This window comes from Ursus maritimus, unplaced genomic scaffold (assembly GCF_017311325.1).
Source record: "Ursus maritimus isolate PB19 unplaced genomic scaffold, ASM1731132v1 scaffold_15, whole genome shotgun sequence".
In the NCBI taxonomy this organism is placed as follows: domain Eukaryota; kingdom Metazoa; phylum Chordata; class Mammalia; order Carnivora; family Ursidae; genus Ursus; species Ursus maritimus.
This window is the reverse complement of record NW_024423897.1, coordinates 25,125,252-25,150,748: the sequence shown is the minus strand read 5'-3', so window position 1 is coordinate 25,150,748 and position 25,497 is coordinate 25,125,252. Positions and strand designations below refer to the sequence as shown.

Here is a 25,497-nt window from a genome sequence, read left to right as displayed (position 1 = left end):
CACTAATAAGGCTTTATGGATTTTGAGACTAGAAAGACCTGGAGAGACTGTCCAGTCCAACTGTCTGAGGAAATTGGGGCCAAGAGAGGTGAAGTGAGTAATCCCCATTCAACTGTCTAGTCAATCACAAAACTGAGATTTGCATCTGAGTAGACAACCTATCCAGGGAGGGCATGGGCATTCCCTACTACATCATGATGACTGCTTCCTTTACTTCCATTCAATTCATGAATAGCATAGGCAGTGTCTATATGGGGTGGTGGTGGGGGGGGGGGTTGAGGCTTATTGGTTAAACAACAAAAATTAGATAAAGGTATTTCATCAATTTAGTGCATATGATCAAGTCTTAACTAGTTAGTAACTACATGTTAGCCATCCACTGAATATTTAGCTCCTATACTGAATATACTGTGCTAAGTGTAGGGGTACAAAGATTAAGGACTGGAGTTGGCATGCACTAACTGGCAAAGGCCAAACGTATGCCTCTCTTTCCAACTCTGTGTTCAAGGACACCATACTGGAAGCTTGAAACTGGAGAGGGGGGGAATATTTTCACCATCAAAATCAACAACAGCTATCACCAGGTCTTTTCTTCCCCTGTAGGTCAGCACACCACTGGATGATATGAAGAAGCCCACATTTTTCTGGGAGAAATAGAAAGAAAAAAAAAGTAATAAAGCACTGTGGCAGAGATACTCCTTAAGCGGAGATGAGAGTAAGAGAGTAGGCATCTCAACTGGACTGGGTAATTCTCTTCAAAAATAGCAGTTACCAAACACCTACCATTTATTAAGCACTTTCTACATTCCAGGCACAGTGCTAGGTGTTTTCAAAAGAAGGGCCCATATAATTCTTACAACCACCCTAAGAGGGAGGTGTAATTGATTCAGGTGTAATTAAAACTAATTTTCAGATTTTAAAATCCAGGGTATTTGTCATAATACTTTGCTGAAACAACCAGCTATATAATAACATCAAGGACACTTAATGTTGAGTAGCCCCCAAAATGTAAAGATAGGGATATGAATAGGGGTGATGCAGATCAGGCAACAGCCAACCAAGAAAGCAGAACAAAACAAAATTAAGCCAGAGATTATTTAATATAGGTAGTTAGTGGCATAAGTGATGGCTGAACTAAGAAAGCAACAGAGGCACCACAATTATCAACACCCTAGGCCAGGTTCCCTAGGAACAGAGTCTGAGATGGCATTTCTTGAACACCTAAATACAGACAGTACTATCAGGAGAAACCAGGAGTGAAAAAAGCAAGCTAGAATTGGGAGAGAGCTAGGCAAAGATATGGTTTCAGAAATCGAGCCTCAGCTTGACCCAATGAGGAGCTCTAGAGCATGGACTGAACCACAGAAGTTGTCCAGTCCAAAGGCAAGGGGGCTGGGCTGCTATACCCCTGTACAGTCATTGGCCATGAGCCACTCCTAGGGAACAGGAGGGGGTAGGGTTGTGATCTCATACTCTCCCAGACATATTTGGTTGAGGCAATGACGGTCAGCCAAGAGCAGGCCTCTGGAGAAGGGTACAGGTGTGAGTCATTAGCAGCCAATACCCGCAGCAGCTGGGAGATGGATGCACTGGCCCAGTAAAGGAGATCTGGGTACGATACCAACAGCATCTGCTACAAGCTACATCCAGACATTATCCATATGCTAGAGAACCATCCATAAGCTTGAGGAGCAAAAGTAGCAGCAGTGCTACCTGATGGTAAACGTTTAAAATAAAAATACTGTGCATGTACATATCTGTACATAACTTATTACAAATTTTACTAAAGGATGTGCAGCACACCATTTTTACCTAATATATGCAACATGCTTTACTGTAAATTCTATAGAGCTCATTAATGCTCACAAAATGGTTTCATGATTTTGCCCAACTTTTGTATCCATAGTCAACCAACAGTTGCAACTGACCAAGTACACGACCAAAATAAACGTTGATTCTGCTAAGTGTTTTACATGTATTAACTCATTTATCATTGACAATCTTAAACTGAGAGCCATAAGAGTACCTGCCTCTTACCAATAATAAAACTAAGACATGAAACAATTACATAACGTGGCCAAGGTTACACACCTAAAATATATATTTAGGTCTAATGTGATTGAAATAGAAGAATCATTGACTGGGAAAGTGATAAAACTAAACAAAGAACTCTATTACCACATAAGCCAAGAGGGGGGATAAAAAAAAAAGCAACTTATTAGAGTAAAAGGTACTAAGTGCCTATATATATTAATGCTCAGAGTAGGAACATGTCCAAGAACATTTCCAGCCAATTAATTCAATGAATAGTATTATGAAGTACTATTCTATACAAGTCACTGAGCAAGAACCTGTAAGAAATATTTAAAAATCCGTTATTCCCCTTAGATCAAATCCTCAAATTCTTTCAAGTAATAACTACAACAAGGCCTGTAAATACATCAGAGGGAATCAATACGGCCATAGCGTTAAGAGGGTGTGCAGAGAAAGTATAAAGAGAAGAATACTGGTTGCATGTTCCAATGGAACTCTTCCACTGGAAATACATGGGACATACTCAAAATTCAACTCATGAGGCTCATCTCTTTCAACAAGAAACTATTTCTATCCGCCACACTTAGGAGCACATAAGACACCTGAAAATAGTGAGACAAAATGATGGTGAGCCTAATGACTGTGTTGGTGGATGAAACAAACCCAAAGGGAAATGTCAAAATTTCTTAAAATGTCCCATCTATGACATAGTAGGTGAATAATACATTAATAGTGCAAAGACCCTTTTCTTTAGTCTGCTACCACACAGTTATCTGCCCAGTCTTAGCATGTCTGATGTTCATCATAAACACTGGGCTTGGAATTCGAAATTCCAGGTCAGCCTTTTGCCCAATGGCTTTGGTCAGCAGCAGCCTAAACCCAGATTAGGGCCCAGGAAACCCAGCAGTGTGGTGAAGGGTCATATAAAGTTGGTCAGTCTGGCTGAGTGGACCTTAGTTTAGCCACCACATTAAAATGAGAAATGGATATGTCATTAACCCAGCTGCCAGATGCTTTGAGAAGTGAGCCTAACTGGGAAAATTTGAAACACCCATTTGATGTCCACATCCCAGTGTTCCTCATCCACAAACCGAGTCCAAAGGGAGTAACACAACGCAGGACATCACATCTAAGAGTGGTCTGGGGCCACTCATTTTAATGACTGAATAGTGCATGCTTTGTGTCACTTAAATTGTTATGTAAAAAGGTTAAACACCCAACTCAAACCCAGCCTGTATTTTGTATACTGATTAAAAAACAAAGGGGTATCTTAATAGTAGAGAGGGTCTGTTACTGCCTTACTAAATGTTGTGGAGCCCTTGGTAATCTAAGAGTTCATTCTGAGAGCCAGTCAACCAGGAGAGCCTGATTCATGCCACTACAAGAGGAAAGACAAAAGACAGGAGCATAACACGTCTTCATTATGCAAGGTTCTTTCTAAAGGCATGCTATGGCAACTACGGACAACTTTTCTATGGTACATTGTGGACAACTATGGACATTCTCTTACTATTCATTAATTCATCTAACAAGATGACTACTGAGCACCTGGCACCATCCCAGGTGCTGGGGACATAGTAGCAAACAAAACAGACAAAAACTTCAGTCTTCATAGCGCTTACATTCCTTACCAGCAGAGCCAGCCTAGGATTATAGAGGTTAAAAATGCCAAGTATTTGTTTTCCAAGCTCTAACAGCATGGACAGATTATTCAGTTCTAGCAAACTAGGACTCAACGAAGGTCTGCTGGGAGCTTCTGGGGAAAAAATGTACCCCTCAATAAAAAGATGCCCAAAGAGAGCCACCTCTCTCTCATTTTTTGATTTCATTAGGTGATAAGATGATGCTTTGAACTGTGTTAACTTCTCGCAGTCTTGAAGGAGAGACACCAACACACTGAGGACATCAGCGGGAAGATAGAAAGACCCTGCGTCCTTGAGAACACTGCTGAGCAGCAGTACCAACCACCGACATTATAAGAACCCCTTAATTCTGGAGTACAGTAAATGCCTATTATTCAAGCCAATTTTAGAAGACTATTTTGTTATTCACAGCCAAAAAATTCTCAGCTCCCTTAAGTTAAAAGGCCATAAATAGGTTTCTTATAACAGTTTTTCTTTGAAAGATAGACCCAATGAGCTCAAAACAAAATAAAACAAACAAACAAAACAGGGATATACAGAAGTCAACAATAAAAAGTTGTCCAAAGTTGTCCCTATGGGGGAGGGGCAGCGGGTAGGCTGTCCTTATGGAAAACCTCATCTCCAGACCAGTGATATCTAACCAAACTTTTATGTGATAAAGTAATTTTTTATCTGTGCTTTCCAGCATGGTAACCACTAGCCACGGTGGCTACTGAGCACTTGAAATGCGGCCAGTGCAACTGAAGAACTGAATTTTATTTAAATTTACTTAAATAGGAAGTTCAGACGCCACATATGGCTGATGGCTACTGTACTGGACAGTGCATTCTAGATACTCCTCTAACTTTTTGCTGACTGCTAGAAACCCCTAAGACAAGAACAGTTAGAGATCTAATCCTGTCTCTCAAAGGAAAAGCAGGTAGCCATACTGGTGGAGGAGCAGGTGTGGTCAGTCTGATCCAGAGACGGTTTGCCGAGGGGCTATGTATGGCTAACCAGGACGAGGGCATCCACTGGGCTCGGCAGAGAGTGAGGATGAGGACTCAAGGCTGTCTTCTCTTTCCACCTCTTACCACAGTCTTAAGAAAATGAAGAAGAATAAGATTATTTTCCCTCTGGAAAACTTAGTAAGATTGGAGAACCCATAAACGAAGCCAATTTTGGAGAATTTTAATTGTAAATTGGTTCTTCAAATCTTAGAGAAGGAGGATGTATCCTCAGAACAAAAGTCACCTCAGCAGTATTACTTTAAGAAGAATGGTTTGCAGCATGGGGAGAAAATGTTCAAAGAGCAGGACAGAAAGAAGGCATAGAACAGTAATACTTTTAAATTCTTTTTTTTACCCCTCCCATCTGTGGAGTCTTGGGTCTTTCTGATGGGTGGTTCCTTTCATTCTTTTCATCTTCTCTACACCAAACTCACTCAACCTATTTTTAAAATTTAAAAACTGAAATACTAGGAGTTCGGGAGGACTAAAACATATATACCTAAACTCAAACTTTTGTTATGGGCCCCCCACCCCCAGCCCCACCCCCCAAAACCCAAAATATCTTAAATTAAGCCCTCCTTAAATGGTCAATAAAGTACAAAAATGTGAAGATTCAAAATCAAGTTCTCCTAAGGGAGGTGTCTTGTCCTATTTTGTTTTCAGAGGGGGGGGAAAAACACTCTTGATAATAAAAAAATTTTAGGAAAATTTACGAAAAACAAAAATGTGGTCTGCATGATGGGAGGAGAACCACCACTGAACAGGATAAACGGTTGAGCCGGAGGAGACCACAGTCCTCAGGCGCACAGAGAGATATGCTGAGAACACCCACGTAGAATATAAAGACGATTAACACATAGTCGTCATCCACGCCCCGCCTCACCGACATATTACATCACATCTAACCTTGTAAAGGTGTTTATATACATCACCTCACTCAACTTTTTAGGAGTTATTATCCTTCTTTAATGGATGAAGAAATTAGGACAGAAAGTTGAACCACTTTTCTCCATATCCAGCTAATAAATGGGAGATACAGGATTCAAATTTTGGACTGATACCAAAGACCATGTATTCTTTTCTACTACATGATGCTGCTTCCCCGAGAGTGTAAGAGGCTCCAATGAAAGGGAGAGAAGAGGAGCAAAGGCATTCCAGTGGGGAGGGAGTGGCTGGGAGCACAAGCTAAGAGGAGAAACTAGGAGTGGGTGGGTGGTGGGGCACAGTGAAGAGAAGGCGCATAAGAAGTCTCAGCTAGTGACAAGTAATGGCCAGTGTGAACACAGAATATGGATGGCTTCGTAAACCAGGCAGTGTCGGGGCATGAGGCAGCAGCAAATGGAGAATTACTACAGAGCCCTGGGGGACACGACCTGGGTAGTCTCTTCTTGCTTAAGGGTCTCGTTGACTACCCATTACCTCGTAGTACTTAGGGCAGACGGTACTACCTACCCATAGCCGAGCTTCTTCCAGTCCTAAAGTGCCAAGTCTCTAGATTTCATAAACCTTAAAAATGAATACTCTCCATATTCCTGGACATACAGCTAACTGCACAGCTTGAAAAAGATTCGCTTAGTAAGGTATTCCTGTATTTATTAGAAATACAATTTCTTAGGGCGGGGTAAAAAATGTAGGCAAGAGAGAAAAAGAGTTCTTCCTTCTCCCAAAGGGTGTAAGAGAACACGTCAACAAATAGTTTCTGGCTTATTTTGGATTCCCCCAGGTGCAAAGGGTTTATTCAAGCGGTGAATACAGAAAATGCTAGTGGCAGAGTGAGGAAGTGGGAGAGGGAAAGAGACAACCCACAAAAAGAGCTATCCAAACAGCAACCACTGTGGGTAGCCTGAACTGACTCATGCCAGAACTGGGAGCCAGGCACCAGTGGTGAAGCATGTGGGGCCTCGTCCACCTACCTCCCATTAGTGGTTGCTTGAGGAAGACGGCACATTATTTTCCTAGCATGTCCAGCTTTGCCAAGGCACCATGGTCTCAATAATTCTTGAGAGCGAAGGGCCTAAGACCCCATAGGGGTTTTAGAATTGTACATACTTGTTATCTTTAATATGCAAAAGGGACCACTGGGATCCACTAAAACTCAGGCATATTTGGAACTCTTTTCCAGCAGAAATAAACGTGTTACACGGAACTACCTTTACGCTCACCCGATCTCCCGTCCAAAGATAGGTCAGCCAGAGTTGGGAGTGCAATCGCAAAATTAAGAGGTCTATATAGGAATTGTACTAATCTCCTCAGTCTCATTATGTTGGAATTCTAACCCAGTGGTCACATGCTTTAGGGCCTAGAAAGGTTATTACAACACGTGCAGCCTTGGAATCTGAACTTCAAATAGCACATCCCCAGGAACTTCGGAAGCAGGTGGTCCTCAGCCTACCTTTGAAAAAACAAAATGCCCAACACTATACAAAAGCTAATACACCAATTGCCCTTTTCTCATGTTATCCTGCCCCTCAACAAGGATTCTGGATGCCTGGGTTACTCAAAGCACAACTGTACATCGCTACCTTCACCTTCAAGTTCTAACTGTACCTGAGGACTCTGCCTGCCACCTGATATCCTGCCCTTCTCTACGTTCTCACTCTGGTCCACATCCTCAACCACTTTCCATCTGGATCACCAGAATGGACTTCTAACTGGTCTCCTTGCTTCTGTCCTGGCCATGCTCTGATGACATAATTAATACTGATCCAGGAAACTAGCTCAAGTTCTATTGCCACTCTACTCAAAAACATCAAATGCCTATAAAATTTCAAATTCCCAAATGACACAATTTAGCATTTACAGTTCTCTGTGATTTGGCTCCAAAGGGACCCTCCTACTCCGTCTCTCCATTCCTTTCCCTATACCCTCCACAAATGCAACTTGCTCTCTCCCAGACCAGACCAGGCTTCCACCATCACACCTTCGGTTGTGTTATCCCCCTTGCCTGGAGTTCCTGCCATGTCTGTTCTCTCCTCAGGTCCTGTACAGGGAAATCACCACCTGCCCTCCTTGGACCAGATCACCTATTTCACCAAGCCTTCCAACAGTCTTCCAGCTGGAAAGAACGTCTCAGAAACTCTTAATCTCTTTCTCTCGGTGCTCTTCGTAATACTTTATACCCTGTAGCATAGTTATCTGAATGCACATTTCATCTTCCCAAAGAGCCATCTGGGAGTTCTGTGCCTTTGCGTGCCTCATTTATTTTCACACTCTGAATGCCTCTAACATAGTCTTACACAATCACTATTTTTTCAGGGAATTGGTTAATCTTTTATACAATGTTTACTCAGATTTCTCACATGCAGAATGTAGAGTTCACTCAACAAAACATTTCACGATACTGAAATAAGCTATCTTCTGGGTGGATGGTGGTAGTTTGTTGGCTTACTGTTACTAGCACGTAGTTTTTATGTTTCTGGGACATACTCCGTTCTGCAAAGAATCGCTCATCCGATGTTTTCGATTTAAAAAAATTTTAACTCTGTATACACAATAAAATTACACACTCCAGTCACAGGTTTTTGCCTTCCTCAGAGTTCTGTTTTAGTATTGGGAGAGGTGCAGCCACATGGGTGCACGTGCGGAGCACCGTACTAAAGCACAACTGAGAACGTTACCCCGTGCTCTCCGGGGTCCATCAGCCTGTCCTGATGCCCCACAGAACAAGCAGCTCTGAGGAACTGAAAGTGTAGAAAGAAAAAGCTGTGGGAAGAGTTGTGGGAAAATGTTCCCTTCTGTGCTCCCGTAAAAGCCAAGGGCCTACTGCCTAGAAGACCCACAAAACCAAGGTGACCACTATGTGCAGAGCTCCAAATGTTTACTAAGCAGCAAACTCCTGGGCTATTGGCCTAACACAAAAAGCAAAAAGCACATTTTGTAGTATTCTGGAAAATCTAGTGCCCAGACTAGGAAAGCTAATCTGGGAACAATTTTGTTGCAATTGCCATTGACCAAAGCAACAAATTGGGAAGAGCCACAACGAGAATTTTCTGGCTGAAATGGAAGGCATTTGTTCCATACTCAGGGTGAAATACAATCTTTAATACTGTGGAGAGGCTATGGCATCTAGCATAGCCTACCATCGCTCCCCCCCCCAAGTATTTTTTATTGTAAAGTTTACACCAACTATGTGACAAAATTGACAAATAACACGAGGTTCTAGATGAACATAAATTCACGGCCCACAGAAAAAGTTTACAACCATTTACTGTCTCATCCTACATAGCAATAAAGAATAATTAGGACAACAGATTATAAGCTTTGACCTTCAAAGGTAGAATACTGGGCTCTTACTCTAACTGTAATTTCTATTCTGCGATTAATTTGACCTCAAAACATTACTAATAACCTACTCATGTAATAAAATCTTAAGGGCATTCTGCTTGGTCCATAACACTTATTTGATCCCGCTCATATTTACCCTTTTGTCTTTTAATACTATCATTCTCTCTCTTTTTTAAAGATTTATCTGTTTGAGAGAAAGAGAGAGAGAATGTGCACACGAGCAGGGATGGGGAGGAGCAGAGGGCCAAGCAGGGAACCCAATGTGGGGCTCCATCCAGGGACCCTAAGATCGTGACCTGAATGGAAGGCAGACACTTAACCAACGGAGCCACCCAGGTACCCCAATACTCTGTCATTCTTGATGGAATTGTTTATCCTAACTCCTAAAGGGAGATTTAAGTTTTCTCTCATGGACTCTTTCCTTCTGTTCTATTTGTTGCCACCCTATGGATTATACAAGTTCAATGAGGGTTCATGTTTAGGCAGCATGAAAGAGTAAGTGGTGTGTGGGGGGGAAGCTAATATACATTACAATCTGATTTCTGTAATTAGACAAGACAATGTACTTTATAAATCATAAATAAATAGGGGCAGTTGTCAGCCTAGGGATCACTTAAGCTCCAAAACTTTTGGAAGGCTCCAATTTTTTCAGAATTTGGCACACACAATTTTCCTTGGAAATAAGGCAAGCACTACAGTTGGGTTTGGTCTTGAAAAGCAGGTTAGCTGGGAAAGAGGGTAGGACAGTGGAATGATTAGCACAGACTCTGAAGTCAGACTCACTGGGTTCAAAATCTAGTTTCACCGCATGTCATCTCCGTGACCTCAGATAACTGGCTCAGCTGTTCTAAGCCTTGGGGTTTCCCTTTGATAAAAGGGAAAATTAATACTACTTAGGTATCCAATAGAATAGCTGGGATTAAATGAGATAACTCATTTGGCACATAGCTTGGAATAGTCTATTTATTCATTAAATGTAGTTTTTTTTTTTTATTGTTTCTATTATCACTGGGCCACCATTTAAGCCTATACTAACCTGAGTTCTAAGGCCTGGAAGGAAAAGTCTACCAGGCGCTGAAAGAAACCGGGCAAAGGAGAGCACGTTTCTCTGCAATTTCCAGTACAGCCAATGCTATAAAAAACAAACCACGTTTTTATATGAGGTGGACCCTTTCTTCTTTCTAGTAACTCTCTTCTTTATCCTGTGTCTTTATCCTATATCTCTGTCCTGTATCTCCCACAGCATCTAGTACTTTATATTCTCCAATTTCTTCCTCCCCCATTGTTGGCGTGGGGAAATCTGAACATCAAAGAGACTTGTCCCCTTCAGATGAGTATGCACGTTCCTTTACTACCAGCAGTCTTCAGCTGGGTTTCTAAAGAAACTGTGATTTATCAATTTAACATTAAGACGACACCCACATTTTATAGGATGAGAAAACCCCAACTGGTCACTACTACAAACTGATCTCACGTGTGTCAGTGTACCTTGAGGAGTGGCTGTAACCCAGAAGGCTGACATATGGTGGATATACACACAGCTATTTTTACACTTTACATTTCCCTCCCTTTTGCTATGAAGTCGTGGATCATAAAAAAACCAGTGCATTTATTCAGCAACTCGTATGACTGCACTAGCAAGAGCTCAAGAAACGTGGGTTAAGGTAGGGTTACCATTTCAGGGCAAGTTTTTTTTTTTTTTTTTTAAGGACTACTTTTCTTTTTTTTTTAAATAATTTTTTATGTTATGTTAGTCACCATACAGTATATCCTTAGTTTTTGATGTAGTGTTCCATGATTCATTATTCGCATATAACACCCAGTGCACCATGCAATATGTGCCCTCCTTAATACCCATCACCAGCCTATCCCAGTCCCCCACCCCCCTCCCCTCTGAAGCCCTCAGTTTGTTTCCCAGAGTCCATAGTCTCTCATGGTTCATTCCCCCTTCTGTTTACCCCTTCATTCTTCCCTTCCTTCTCCTACCGATCTCCCTATTTCTTATGTTCCATAAATGAGTGAAACCATATGATAATTCTCTTTCTCTGCTTGGCTTATTTCACTTAGTATAATCTCCTCCAGTCCTGTCCATGTTGCTGCAAATGTTGGGTAATCGTTTTTTCTGATGGCTGAGTAATATTCCATTGTATATATGGACCACATCTTAATCCAGTCATCTGTTGAAGGGCATCTCGGCTCCTTCCACGATTTAGCTATTGTGGACAATGCTGCTATGAACATTGGGATGCATATGGCCCTTCTCTTCACTATATCCATATCTTTGGGGTAAATACCCAGTAGTGCAATTGCTGGATCATAGGGTAGCTCAATTTTTAACTTTTTAAGGGACCTCCACACTGTTTTCCAAAGTGGCTGTACCAACTTGCATTCCCACCAACAATGTAGGAGGGATCCCCTTTCTCCACATCCTCTCCAACAATTGTTGTTTCTTGCCTTGTCTATTTTTGCCATTCTAACTGGCGTAAGGTGGTATCTCAGTGTGGTTTTGATTTGAATTTCCCTGATGGCTAATGATTTTGAACATTTTTTCATGTGTCTGTTAGCCATTTGTATGTCTTCATTGGAAAAGTGTCTGTTCATATCTTCTGCCCATTTTTTGATTTGTTTATTTGTTTCTCGTGTATTGAGTTTGAGAAGTTCTTTGTAGATCTTGGATACCAGTCTTTTATCTGTAGTGTCATTTGCAAATATATTCTCCCATTCCGTGGGCTGCCTCTTAGTTTTTCTGACTGTTTCCTTGGCTGTGCAGAAACTTTTAATCTTGATGAAGTCCCATAAATTCATTTTATCTTTTGTTTCTCTTGCCTTTGGGGATGTGTCATGAAAAAGGTTGCTTTGGCCGATGTCGTAGAGGTTGCTGCCTATGTTCTCCTCTAGAATTTTGATGGATTCCTGTCTCACATCGAGGTCTTTCATCCATTTGGAGTTTATTTTTGTGTATGGTGTGAGATAGTGGTCAAGTTTCATTCTCTTGCATGTAGCTGTCCAATTTTCCCAGCACCATTTATTGAAGAGACTGTCTTTTTCCCACCGGATGTTTTTTCCTGCTTTATCAAATATTAGTTGCCCAAAGAGCCGAGGGTCCATTTCTGGGCTCTCTATTCTGTTCCATTGGTCTATGTGTCTGTTTTTGTGCCAGTACCATGCTGTCTTTGTGATCACAGCTTTGTAGTACAGCTCGAAATCCGGCATTGTGATGCCCCCAGCTTTGTTTTTCCTTTTCAACAGTTCCTTGGAGATTCGGGGCCTTTTCTGTTTCCATACAAATTTAAGGACTGTTTGTTCCAGTTCTTTGAAAAATGTCCTTGGTATTTTGATCGGGATAGCATTGAAAGTGTAGATTGCTCTGGGTAGCATGGACATTTTAACTATGTTAATTCTTCCGATTCATGAGCATGGAATATCTTTCCATCTTTTTATGTCTTCCTCAATGTCTTTCAAGAGTGATTTATAGTTTCTAGAATATAGGTCCTTTACGTCTCTGGTTAAGTTAATTCCAAGGTAACGTATGGTTTTTGGTGCTATTGTAAATGGGATGGATTCTAATGACTGAGCCACCCAGGCGCCCCTTGGATGCTAGTCTTTTATCTGTAGTGTCATTTACAAATATTTTCTCCCATTCCGTGGGCTGCCTCTTAGTTTTTTTGACTGTTTCCTTGGCTGTGCAGAAGCTTTTTATCTTGATGAAGTCCCACAAGTTCATTTTTTCTTTTGTTTCTCTTGCCTTTGGAGATGTGTCATGAAAAAGATTGCTTTGGCCGATGTCGTAGAGGTTGCTGCCTATGTTCTCCTCTAGAATTTTGATGGATCCCTGTCTCACATCGAGGTCTTTCATCCATTTGGAGTTTATTTTTGTGTATGGTGTGAGATAGTGGTCAAGTTTCATTCTCTTGCATGTAGCTGTCCAATTTTCCCAGCACCATTTATTGAAGAGACTGTCTTTTTCCCACCGGATGATTTTTCCTGCTTTATCAGATATTAGTTGCCCAAAGAGCCGAGGGTCCATTTCTGGGTTCTCTATTCTGTTCCATTGTTCTATGTGTCTGTTTTTGTGTCAGTACCATGCTGTCTTTGTGATCACAGCTTTGTAGTACAGCTCGAAATCCGGCATTGTGATGCCCCCAGCTTTGTTTTTCCTTTTCAACAGTTCCTTGTTTATTCTTCTGATCCATGAGCATGGAATATTTTTCCATCTTTTTGTGTCTTCTTCAAGATGTCTTTCAAGAGTGATTTGTAGTTTCTAGAATACAGATTCTTTAAGTCTCTGGTTAATTCTGAGATAACGTACGATTTTTGGTGCTATTGCAAATGGAATGGATTCCCTAATTTCTCTTTCTTCAGTTTCATTGTTCGTGTATATAAAGGACTACTTTTAAATAAAATGTAGATGCATTACAAGTAGGAAAAAGTAAGCAAAACTAGGTACAAAAGGAGCTCTTTTTCTCAGGAATTTTTGCATCTGTTTATAACCCACTTTCTCACACTCACACCTTTTTTGTAGCTTTTCTCTAAACATGCCACTTTCATCAGGTCTCTATCAATTAACTTTGCTAAGTATACTCAAGATCTTCCTTGCTCAATGGGTTCACTACTATGTCTCCAGGTGTCTCTGCAGACTCTGACACAGAGCAGCCTCTCTGTATTTGTTGATGAAGTTAATAAGTGAATGAAAGGATGAATACGTGCATTATTTGCCCACGCACTGGAGTATCAGCAGTCTCATTTTTATATAGTCTAAAATACCCTTTAATGCTCCTTTTTAAAAAAAGCTTTTATTATTTTAGAGAGAGCACAAGTGGGGGGGGGAGAGAGAATCCCAAGCAGACTCCCGCTGAGTGTGGAGCAAGATGCACAGCTCGATCTCACGACCCTGAGATCATGACTTGACCAGAAACCAAGAGTGGGCCGCTTAACCAACTGAGCCACCCAGGCGCCCCTCCTTCACGCTTCCTTTCACCATTCTTGCCTGAAATACTCTTCTGAGCTTCTGTCTAAAGCAGGGCAGTTCCTTTTTGTCCTTGGAAGTAAGTTTTCCCTCTGTCCTTTGAAACTGCCATTATAAAATGAATACTAGTGATAAGATCAGTCCACTTCAGACAATTCCAAATGAATAAACTCTATAAGCATGGCTGGATGAATGACTCATTAAAATATCCTTAATGTACTTGGCCTTCCTTTTTTACACAATTACTATATATTTAAATGAGATTAACCCACTACATCACACATACCATTAAACAGATTTCTTCATGTGTAACTATATCACTAAATCAATAATTGCTACCTTCTGTCTTTGAAGCTCGGCGATGTCTCCGATAATCTCAAGAGGCAAGTGGAACTCTCAAAATGAAATTAACTTTAATTAACGTTAAAATAAAAGTATGTATGCATCATGCAGCACTTTGGGGGCAGAGGGTTACACAAAATAGAGAGTCAGAGCATAAAAAGATTAGGAATCAGTGCACTAGCCAAAGAGAAGATAAATGAGTTTGAAACACTGCCTGAGGTTAAGCACTTCACGTCCAAATACAGTTTCCCATGAAGAACACACTCAAAAGAAAAGAGACAGCATGAAGGAAGAGTCCAAGAGGGCGGAGGAGTAAGAGACCTAAATTTTGTCTGGTCCCAGGACTTCAGCTAGATAGCTATCAAACCACTCTGAACACCTACGAACTCAACTGGAGAACGAAGAAAAGAATGTAACAGAACAGAAAAGCGACCACTTTCTGCAAGGTCGGATGTGCAGAGAAGTGAATCTGAGGCGATACAGGGGAAGAGAGACCTCGCTGGGAGGGAGCCACCGTCAGCCCGCTGCCGGCAAGTGATAGAGCAGCGAGCACAAAATCGGAACTTGTAGAAGTCCGCTCCCGTGAGGGACATCGCTCTGGTGGCTAAGCGCGCGGGGGGCGGGGGGAGCCCCTCGCTGGGACAGCGTGGTCTCAGGACCCTCAGGGTCACAGGAAGACCGGGGGGTGCCTAAGTGCGGCGGAGCTCCCAGGTACTGGGGAGGGAAGCCGGCTACAAAGAGTGAGCTGGGGATGGGGCTCCCAGCTTGGGGTGGCCATAAACCGCAATCCGCGGCCCAGTTGGGTCACTGCTCTCTGAGCGGGGGCCCAACAAGCGGCAGCTCCAGGGAGACTGACCTTCCTCCCCCGGAAGGAGCGGTATAGGAGCGGCCGCAGGAATCTGCTGGGTTTGGAGACTCGGAACAGGCCACAAGCCAGAGTTAGAAATGCTCTGGCACAGGCCGGGTGAACAGCAAGTGTGGCCAGAGACCAGGGAGACAGGCGTGAGTGACTGCTTTTCTCTGAGGGCGCACTGAGGAGGGGCCCCTAAGCTCTGGGATCCTCAGGGGCGGGAGACTGGGAGGCCGCCATTTTCATTCTCATCCTCTAAAGCTGTGCAGAAAAGCCTTCAGGGAACAAAAGCTTCAGAGAGCAAACCTGAGCTGATTACTTACCCTGGCCCCTGGCAAGGGCGATGCCACTCTGCCCAGTCAAAGACACTGGAGAATCACTGCAACACGCCCCTCCCCCAGATCAGCAAGAACATGCAGCCAAGACCAAGTGCACCCATCAATGGGAACTGCAAAACCCCAGCGCTAGGGGAATACAGCACAGAGAATTCATGGCTTTTTCTCCATGATCCTTTAGTCTCTCAACGTTAATTTTTTAAATTTTTTCTTTTTTTAAAATTTTTTCTTCTTTCCTTTTTCAATCAATTTCTTATTTTAACGACTCCTTTTTAAAATCTTTTCAAATCTTCATTTATACAATTACATTCTATCCCATCATTGTATGTAATCTTATTTGTGTGTGTGTATATACATATACATATATGTGTGTGTGTGTGTGTGTGTATGTGTATGATTTCTTTCTTTAAAATTTTGGGATGCAGTTTCCTCTAACAGACCAAAATGCACCTAAAATCTAGTGTATGGCTCTATTCTATTCACCAGCCTGATCATTTTTTTTTCTCCCCCCCCCCCCAGTTTTGGGTTTCTTCTGATTTGTTTAGTGTATATTTCTCTGGGGTCATTGTTACCCTTTCAGCATTTTGTTCTCTTGTTCATCTATTCTACTCTCAACGGAAAAAGTCACCTCAAAAAATAGTAAAAGAGGGAGTACCGACTGCCTGGGACCTAATCAATAGGGACATTAGTAAGATGTCAGAACTAGAGGTCAGAGTAACGATTATAGAGACACTAACTGGGTTTAAAAAAAAGCATAGAAGACACTAGAGAATCTAATTCTGGAGAAATAAAATCTAACCAAGCAGAAATCAAAAAGGCTATTAATGAGGTGCAATAAAAAATGGAGGCTCCAATTGCTAGGATAAATGAGGCAGAAGGGAGAATTAGTGATATAGAAGACCAAATAATGGAGAATAAAGAAGGTGAGAAAAAGAGAGATAAACAACTACTGCATCACGAGGGAAGAATCCGAGAGATAAGTGATACCATAAAGTGAAACAATATTAGAATAATTGGGATCCTAGATGTGGGGGGGGGGGGGAGAAGGTATACTGGAGCAAATTATAGCAGAGAACTTCCCTAATTTGGGAAGGAAACAGGCATCCAAGTCCAGAAGGCACAGAGAACCTCCCCAAAAGCAATAAAAATAGGTCAACACCCCGACATCTAACAGTAAAACTTACAAACTCAGAGACAAAGAGAAAATCCTGAAAGCTGCGGGCAAGAGGTCTGTAACCTACAGTGGTAGAAACATTAGATTAGGGGCGCCTGGGTGGCGCAGTCGTTAAGCGTCTGCCTTCGGCTCAGGGCGTGATGCCGGTGTTCTGGGATCGAGCCCCACGTCAGGCTCCTCCGCTGGGAGCCTGCTTCTTCCTCTCCCACTCCCCCTGCCTGTGTTCCCTCTCTCGCTGGCTGTCTCTCTCTGTCAAATAAATAAAATCTGAAAAAAAAAATTATAAAAAAAAAAAAAGAAACATTAGATTAGCAGCAGACCTATCCACAGAGACCTGGAAGGCCAGAAAGGACCTGAATGATATAGTCAGGGTGCTCAATGAGAAAAATATTCAGCCAAGAATACTTTATCCAGCGAGGCTGAAAATAGGAGTGATAAAAGCTTCCAGGACAAACAGAAAATAAAAGAATTTGCGACCATCAAACCAGCCCTACGAGAAATATTGAAAGGGGTCCTCTAAGCAAAGAGAGCCCAAAAGTAACATAGACCAGAAAGGAACAGAGACAATATACAGTAATAGTCACCTTACAGGGAATACAATGGCACCAAATTCATATCTTTCAATAGTTACGTTGAATGTAAATGGGCTAAATGCCCCAATCAAAAGACACAGGGTACCAGACTGGATAAAAAAGCAAGACCCATTGATGTGCTGTCTGCAAGAGACTCATTTTATATGCAAAGACACCTTCAGATTTTAAGTGAGGTGGTGGAAAACCATTTATCATGCTAATGGGCATCCAAGGAAAGCTGGGGTGGCAATCCTTATATCAGAAAAATTAGATTATAAGCCAAAGACTGTAATAAGAGATGAGGAAGCACACTATATCATATTTAAAGGGCCTATCCAACAAGATCTAACAATTGTAAATATTTATGCCCCAAACATGAGCAGCCAATTACATGAACCAATTAATAATAAAATTAAAGAAAACATTGATAATAATACAATAATTGTAGGGGACTTTAACAGCCCCCTCACTGCAATGGACAGATCATCTAAGCAAAAGATCAACAAGGAAATAAGGGCTTTAAATGACACACTGGACCAGATGGACTTCACAGATACATTCAGAACATTCCATCCCAAAGCTACAGAATACACATTCTTCTCTACTGCACATGGAACATTCTCCAGAATAGATCACATACTGGGTCACAAATGAGGTCTCAACCGGTACCAAAAGATTGCGATCATTCCCTGCATATTTTCAGACCACAATGCTCTGAAACTCAAACTCAATCACAAAAAGAAAGTTGGAAAGAACTCAAATACATGGAGGCTAAAGAGCACCCTACTGAAGAATGAACACATCAACCAGGAAATTAAAGAAGAATTTTTAAAAATCATGGAAACAAATGAAAATGAAAACATAATTGTGCAAAACCTTTGGGATGCAGCAAAGGAGGTCCTAAGAGGAATGTATATAGCAATACAAGCCTTTCTCAAGAAATAAGAAAGGTCTCGAATACATAACCTAATCTTACACTTAAAGGAGTTGGAGAAAGAACAGCAAATAAACCTTAAACCCAGCAAGAGAAGAGAATTAATAAAGAAGATTAGAGCAGAAATCAATGAAATAGAAACCAAAAGAACAGCAGAACAGATCAGATCAACAAAACTAGGAGCTGGTTCTTTGAAAGAATAAGATTGATTAAACCCCCAGCCAGATGTATCAAAAAGAAAAGAGAAAGGAGCCAAATAAAATCATGAATGAAAGAGGAGAGATCACAACCAATGCCAAAGAAATACAAACAATTATAAGAACATATTATGAGCAACTATATGCCAACAAATTAGACAATCTGGAAGAAACGGATGCATTCCTAGAGATGTATAAACTACCAAAGCTGGACCAGGAAGAAACAGAAAATCTGAACAGACCCATAACCAGCAAGGAAATTGAAGCACTAATCAAAAATCTCCCACCAAACAAGAGCCCAGGGCTAGATGGCTTCCCAGGGGAATTCTATCAAACATTTAAAGAATTAATACCTATTCTTCCACAGCTGTTTCCAAAAATAGAAATGGAAGGAACACTTCCAAACTCTATGAGGCCAGCATTACCTTTTTCCCAAAACCAGACCAAGATGCCACCAAAAAGGAGTATTACAGACCAATATCCCTGATGAACATGGATGCCAAAACTCTCACCAAGATACTAGCCAACAGGATCCAACAGTCCATTAAAAGGATTATTCACCACAACCAAGCGGGATTTACTCCAGAGCTGCAAGGATGGTTTAATATCTGCAAATCAATCAATGTGATACACTACATTAATAAAAGAAAGGACAAGAACCATATGATCCTCTCAATAGATGCAGAAAAAGTAAAGTACAGCATCCTTTCTTGATTAAAACTCTTCATAGTGTAGGGACAGAGGGAACATAACTCAATATCATAAAAGCCATCTATGAAAAACCCACAGTGAAAACCCACAGTGAATATCATTCTCAATGGGGAAAAACTAAGAGCTTTTCCCCTAAGGTAAGGAACATGACAGGAATGTCCACTCTCACCACTGCTCTTCAACATGCCCTAGCCTCAGCAATCAGACAACAAAAAGAAATAAAAGGCATCCGAATCAGCAAAGAAATCCCACACTCACTCTTCACGGATGACATGATACTCTATGTGGAAAACCCAAAAGACCCCATCCCAAAATTGCTTGAACTCATACAGGAATTCAGCAAAGTGGCAGGATATAAAATCAAAGCACAGAATTCAGATACATTTCTATACAGTAACAATGAGACAGAAGAAAGAGAAATTAAGGAGTTGATTTCATTTACAATTGCACCCAAAACCATAAGATACCTAGGAATAAACTTAACCAAAGAGGCAAAGGATCTGTACTCAGAAACCTATAGAACACTCATGAAAGAAATTTAGGAAGACACAAAGAAATAGAAAAGTGTTCCACGCTCATGGATTGGAAGAACAAATACTGCAAAAATGTCTGTGCTACCTAGAACAATCTATACATTCAGTGCAATTCCTATCAAAATACCAGCAATTTTTTTCACAGAGCTGGAACAAATAATCCTAAAATTTGTATGGAACCAGAAAAGACCCCGAATAGCCAAAGGAATGTTGAAAAAGAAAACCAACACTGGTGGCATCACAATTCCAGACTTCAAGCTCTATTACAAAGCTGTCATCATCAAGACAGTATGGGACTGGCACGAAAACAGACCCATAGATCAATGGAACAGAATAGAGAACTCAGAAATGGACCCTCAACTCTATGGTCAACTAATCTTCTTAAAGCAGGAAAGAATATCCAATGGAGAAAAGACATTCTCTTCAACAAATGGTATTGGGAAAACTGGACAGCCACATGCAGAAGAAACTGGACCATTTCCTGACACCATACACAAAAATAGACTCAAAATGGATGAAAGACCTAAATGTGAGACAGGAATCTATCAAAATCCCAGAGGAGAACACAGGCAGCGACCTTGTTGACCTCAGCGGCAGCAGCTTCTTGCTAGATACATTGCCAAAGGCAAGGGAAACAAAGGCAAAGATGAACTGTTAGGACTTTATCAAGATAAAAAGCTTTAGCACGGCAAAGGAAACAGTCAATGAAACCAAAGGACAACTGACAGAATGGGAGAAGATATTTGCAAATGACATATCAGATAAAGGGCTAGTATCCAAAATCTGCAAAGAACTTGTCCAACTCAATACTCGAGGAACAAATAATCCAATCAAGAAATGGGCAGAAGACATGAACAGACATTTCTCCAACGAAGACATCCAAATGGCCAAGACAAGAAGACACGAACAGACATGGCAGAAGAAACAAACAGACATTTCTCCAAAGACGACATCCAAATGGCCAAGATACAATGGCCAAAAAAAGTGCTCAACATCACTCAGCATCAGGGAAGTACAAATCAAAACCACCCTGAGATACCACCTCACACCGTCAGAATGGCTAAAATTAACAAGTCGGGAAATGACAAATGTTGATGAGGATGTGGAGAAAGGGGACCCCTCCTACACTGTTGGTGGGAATGCAAGCTGGTACAGCTACTCTGGAAAACAATATGGAAATCCCTCAGAAAGTTGAAAATAGAGCTATCCTATGACTCAGCAATTGCACTACTGGGTATTTACCCCAAAGATACAAATGTAGTGATCTGAAGGGGCACCTGCACTCCAATGTTTATAGCAGCAATGTCCACAACAGCCAAGCTATGGAAAGAGCCCAGATGTTCATAGACAGAAGAACGGATAAAGAAGATGTGGTGTGTATATATATATATATATATATATATATACACAATGGAATATTATGCTGCCATCAGAAAATGAAATCTTGCCATTTGCAATAATGTGGATGGAACCAGAGGATATTATATTAAGTGAAATAAGTCAATCAGAGAAAGACAATTATATGATCTCACTGATACGTGGAATTTGAGAAACAAGGTATAGGATCATAGGGGAAGAGAGGAAAAAAATGAAACATGATGAAACCAGAGATGGAGATAAACCATAAGAGACTCTTAATCTCAGGAAACTGAGGGTTGCTGGAGTGGAGGGGGGTGGGAGGGATGGGGTGGTTGGGTGATGGACACTGGGGAGGGTATGTGTTGTAGGGAGCACTGTGTATTGTGTAAGACCGATGGATCACACACCTGGACCCCTGAAACAAATAATACATTATATGTTAATAAAAAAATAAAAATAAATAAATAGATGTGCCATAATTTATATAACTTGTCTCCTATTAGTGGCCTGTTTTCAATTTCTGCTGTTATAAGCAATGTTTTCATCAATATCTAGTTGCACATGTCTTTGGCTACTTGTATGATATATGGCTGAGATAACTTTCTAGAATTGGAAATGCTGGATCAGAAATTATATATATTTAAACTTTGTTATTATAATAAGTGCCCTTCAAAAAAAAAAAAAGCAAAGAAAAACAGTGCAATTTAAATGATGCTAAGCCTACTAAGTTTTACTTAAACTGGTTAAAGAATATATTTGCTTGAGGATAAAGAAGAGATTATATGAAAAGAAACATTTATTAGGTATCCCATAGAGCTCCACAATGCTGAGTTTTCTTAAAGCTCTGATATTAGGACTTATTTTCAGAGCTGACTAATGAGGATACGTCACACCATTCATGTCTTCCTTATTTTAGGTAAGTGAAACAATTACAGGGTAGACATGTATAAAAGTATGCCAATCTGACATAAGATCAGAGTCCCTTAAAAAAACTTATTTTCAACACATTTATCATATACTTGTTGCTATTTTAAGTAGCTCTTATATACAAATGGCTAAACCATGTATGCAGCAATTAGGAAAGGAAAAACACTGCATCTCACCCCCATTCTTTGGTTTCTATCCTTCAAGATCTATCCCTTCTTTAATTAGAAAAACAATGGCCTTGATGTAAACCTCAAGAAACAGATTACTTCATTCAGTGCACACACTTAGGTGCATACACATATGAACACAGTCTTAGTATACAAATCAGTCTAAAGTTCCATATCCTTGTAAATAACCAATGTCTAAGAAATAATTTCTGCAAAAAAGGAAATATTAAAAGAAGGACCCACATTTATATTTTCCCAAAGCCAGGAGCCATATCTTCTCTTTCTTTATACCTGCCATAATGGAATCATAGGTACTCAAATGATCTTTGAGTTCACATGAGGAAGGTTCTGTCAAGAAAAGCGTATGATCAGGGTGCCTGGGTGGCTCAGTTGGTTAAGCGTCTGCCTTCAGCTTGGGTCATGATCCCAGGGTCCAGGAATCAAGCCCTGCATTGGCTCTCTGCTCAGCGGGGAGTCTGCTTCTCTTTCTCCTCCCCGCTCGTGCTCTCTCTATCTCTGGTACTCTGTCTACCTCTCTCTTTCTCAAATACATAAATAAAGCCTTAAAATTTTTAAAAAAATAACAAGACATTCCTATTTAGAAAAAAAGAAAAAGCATATGATCATCCTAATGGAAATAATCAAAAGCGTCACAGAGACATTAACAATAAAGGCTACCCATATGGGAGGCAGCCTCCAAAATGGCCCTCAGTGTTCCCCACTTCTTGGTGTTGAGGCGTTCGTGCAATCTCCTCTCCCTGAGTATGGGCTGGTCTAGTGTCTTACTTCTAACCAACAGAATGTGGCAAAGTTGGGGTGCCTGGGTGGCTCAGTCAGTTAAATGTCTGCCTTCAGCTAAGGTCATGATCCAGGGTCCTGGGATTGAGCCCCACATCGCATTCCCTGCTCAGTGGGGAGCTTGCTTCTGCTTCTCCCACTCCCTCTGCCCCCTGCTCATGCTGTCAAATAAATAAAATCTTAAAAAAAAAAAAAAAAGAATGTGGCAAAGGTGATGGGATGTCATTTCCATGATTAGGTTACAAAAGATGGTAACTTCCATTTTAACCACAGATTAGCTCCGTTGTCTTCTCAGTCTGGGTACTTTTATAAAACAAACTGCCATATTGCAACAGCACATGAGCCCAGGAGAGGAGGATATCCTCTGGCCAACAGATAGCCAGAAACGGAGGCCCTCAGTCTAACCAACCATGAGGAACTGAAATCCACCAAGAAAAATGTGACCTTAGAAAGGGATCCTTTTGTGGCAAAATATTTCACTGTATAGATATACTACATTCTGTCTGTCCACCTGCTGATGGACACGTTGGTTGTTTCTACCTGTTGTCTACTGTGAATAGAGCTGCTATAAATATTGGCGTACAAGTTTTTGTTTGAACACCTATTTTCAATTCTTGAGTATATAACTAGGAGTAGAATTTCTGGGTCACATGGTTATTCTATATTTAACAAAAAAAAAAAAAAACATACATTTTTCCTTCTAAGTCTCTAAGTTTGTAGTAATTGTTACACAGGAATAGGAAACAAAGTTAACCAACCTGCAGCTAGGTAGCAACTTCCAAAATGTGAGTTAATGAACTAAACATGGGGGAAAAACTTACCTTGGTCTTACTGGCAACTCATTGCTCTAAGTAAATAGCATCTACTGATTTTTCAAAATGCTTCTTTCAAAGGCAACATTTAAAAAACAAATCATCACGAGGGCTTACTGAGTGCCATGTACTACCCTCTACTGTACAGGTAAGAAGATGAAAGAGACAGGGTCTCTGCCTTCAGAGTGCACAGATCTCCAATTAAGAATTCTCTCATCTTCCCCAGAATTCTTTCTTCTCACTTTACCTCCTTGGGAATGTCTTTACTCCTATTGTTTCAGTTACCTCTAATATCCTGAAGACCATTCAAATGCTCTTATCTAATTTTCTCCAAAGCCCCAATATTCTTATTCCGTACAGTCTATCTATAATGTATTCCCTTCTAGAGGTTTCCTAGGTATTTTAAACTCAATTTGTCCCCATATGAACTCACTCTTGCCATGAATTCTTTTCTAAACCAGTCTCCTGGATTCCCTGTCTGGGGATTGACAGCCAGCCAAACTATGAATCTTAAGAGTCATTCTTAACCCCTTCTCCCTTTTTCCTAGTAGTCAATCATCCATCACCCACCTTTACCCTCTGTGGAACTGCCACGCTCTTGGACACCCTGAAACTTCACCATACATTTTTTTCTCTGGCTGTTTTTTCCCTGCTCCACTCATGTCCTACTGAAAAAACCCCCTACACACGTTGGAAGTCTTACATCTAAACATCTCCTCTAGTGAAGCCTTCCTTAATTTTTTACAAAACTGTCTCCATCCTTTGTTATTCTAGAGCAAACTATTCATCCCTTCACAGTTAGGATATTTAGAACAATCAAAGTGTTTTTACTATGTCCAGTTCCTTATGACTGCCCTGGACTAACAATCTCTACTTGTGCTTTGAGACCAATTCTTTTGTATATTTCAAGGACCTAGTATAGGAACAGGTGGAGTCCTCAATTAATTTACATGTGCTGAACTAAAAACAGTCATCTGATTTATATTACTGATTCACTTAATCAACTAACAAGTATTTACTGAGTGGCTTCTATGTACGAGAACTAGTTCCGGGCACCAGGAAAACAGTGGCCAACTAGATAGATGTGGCTCCTGCCGACTCATGACCTTGTGGTCTACCAGGTCCCTGAACTGATAATATCTTTATGACACTATGTCATTTAGACTTCAACGTACACGTCCTGCAAAGTATTTCCCATAACAGCATATTTATTCTTCTGATCCTTAAAGTAGTAACAATTGGAAAGTTAAGTTTCTTTTGGAGGAGTCGTAAATAAAATAATTTTACTTCCAATGTCATCATCACTGCATTAAAAAAAACAAAAACAAAAACCCTCCTTACAGTCTCAAGGCATATGACTGTACAATGTATCTAAACATCTACGGGATACCTCAACTATCCAGAACACAGCCAAAAAGTAGGAGCCATGGGGCAGCCAACAGAAAGGGCCCAAAATTAACATTCTAAAGCTCACATGCTTAACCACTCTAGAAAGTCCCTCAGGCCCACACAAAAATCTTGCCTAGAAAAAAAATGTGATCACACTTAGTTTCTTGGCTCTCTGCTCGAGCATATTAGAAGTAGTAAATCATTATGTGGGAGACAGAGGAGAAATAGAAACCACCAGAGACAGGCATGTGGACAGTAGCAAGAAGAGACAGCCACAAAAGAAACCAAATCAAAAAATTAGAACATTTTAAAAGAAAAAGAGAGGCAAGATCAACAACTATGAAAGAAAAAAAAAAAGTCAAAGACTAGAATAAAAAGCCCAGCAGTTCAGATTTAATGCAGTAGGAAAGAGCCACCCACTGCCCTCTTGAGAGTATTATAGGGTTTTTGATGTTCATCAAATACACAATGTATTAAATAT

General features: G+C 40.8%; 1 protein-coding gene across 8 annotated transcripts in view; it reads right to left on the bottom strand.

Moving 5' to 3' along the window:
- Positions 1–25,497, bottom strand: part of ARL15 (ADP ribosylation factor like GTPase 15) — a 435,459-nt gene that overhangs the window by 227,902 nt on the left and 182,060 nt on the right. The gene's annotated exons all lie outside the window — the stretch shown is intronic.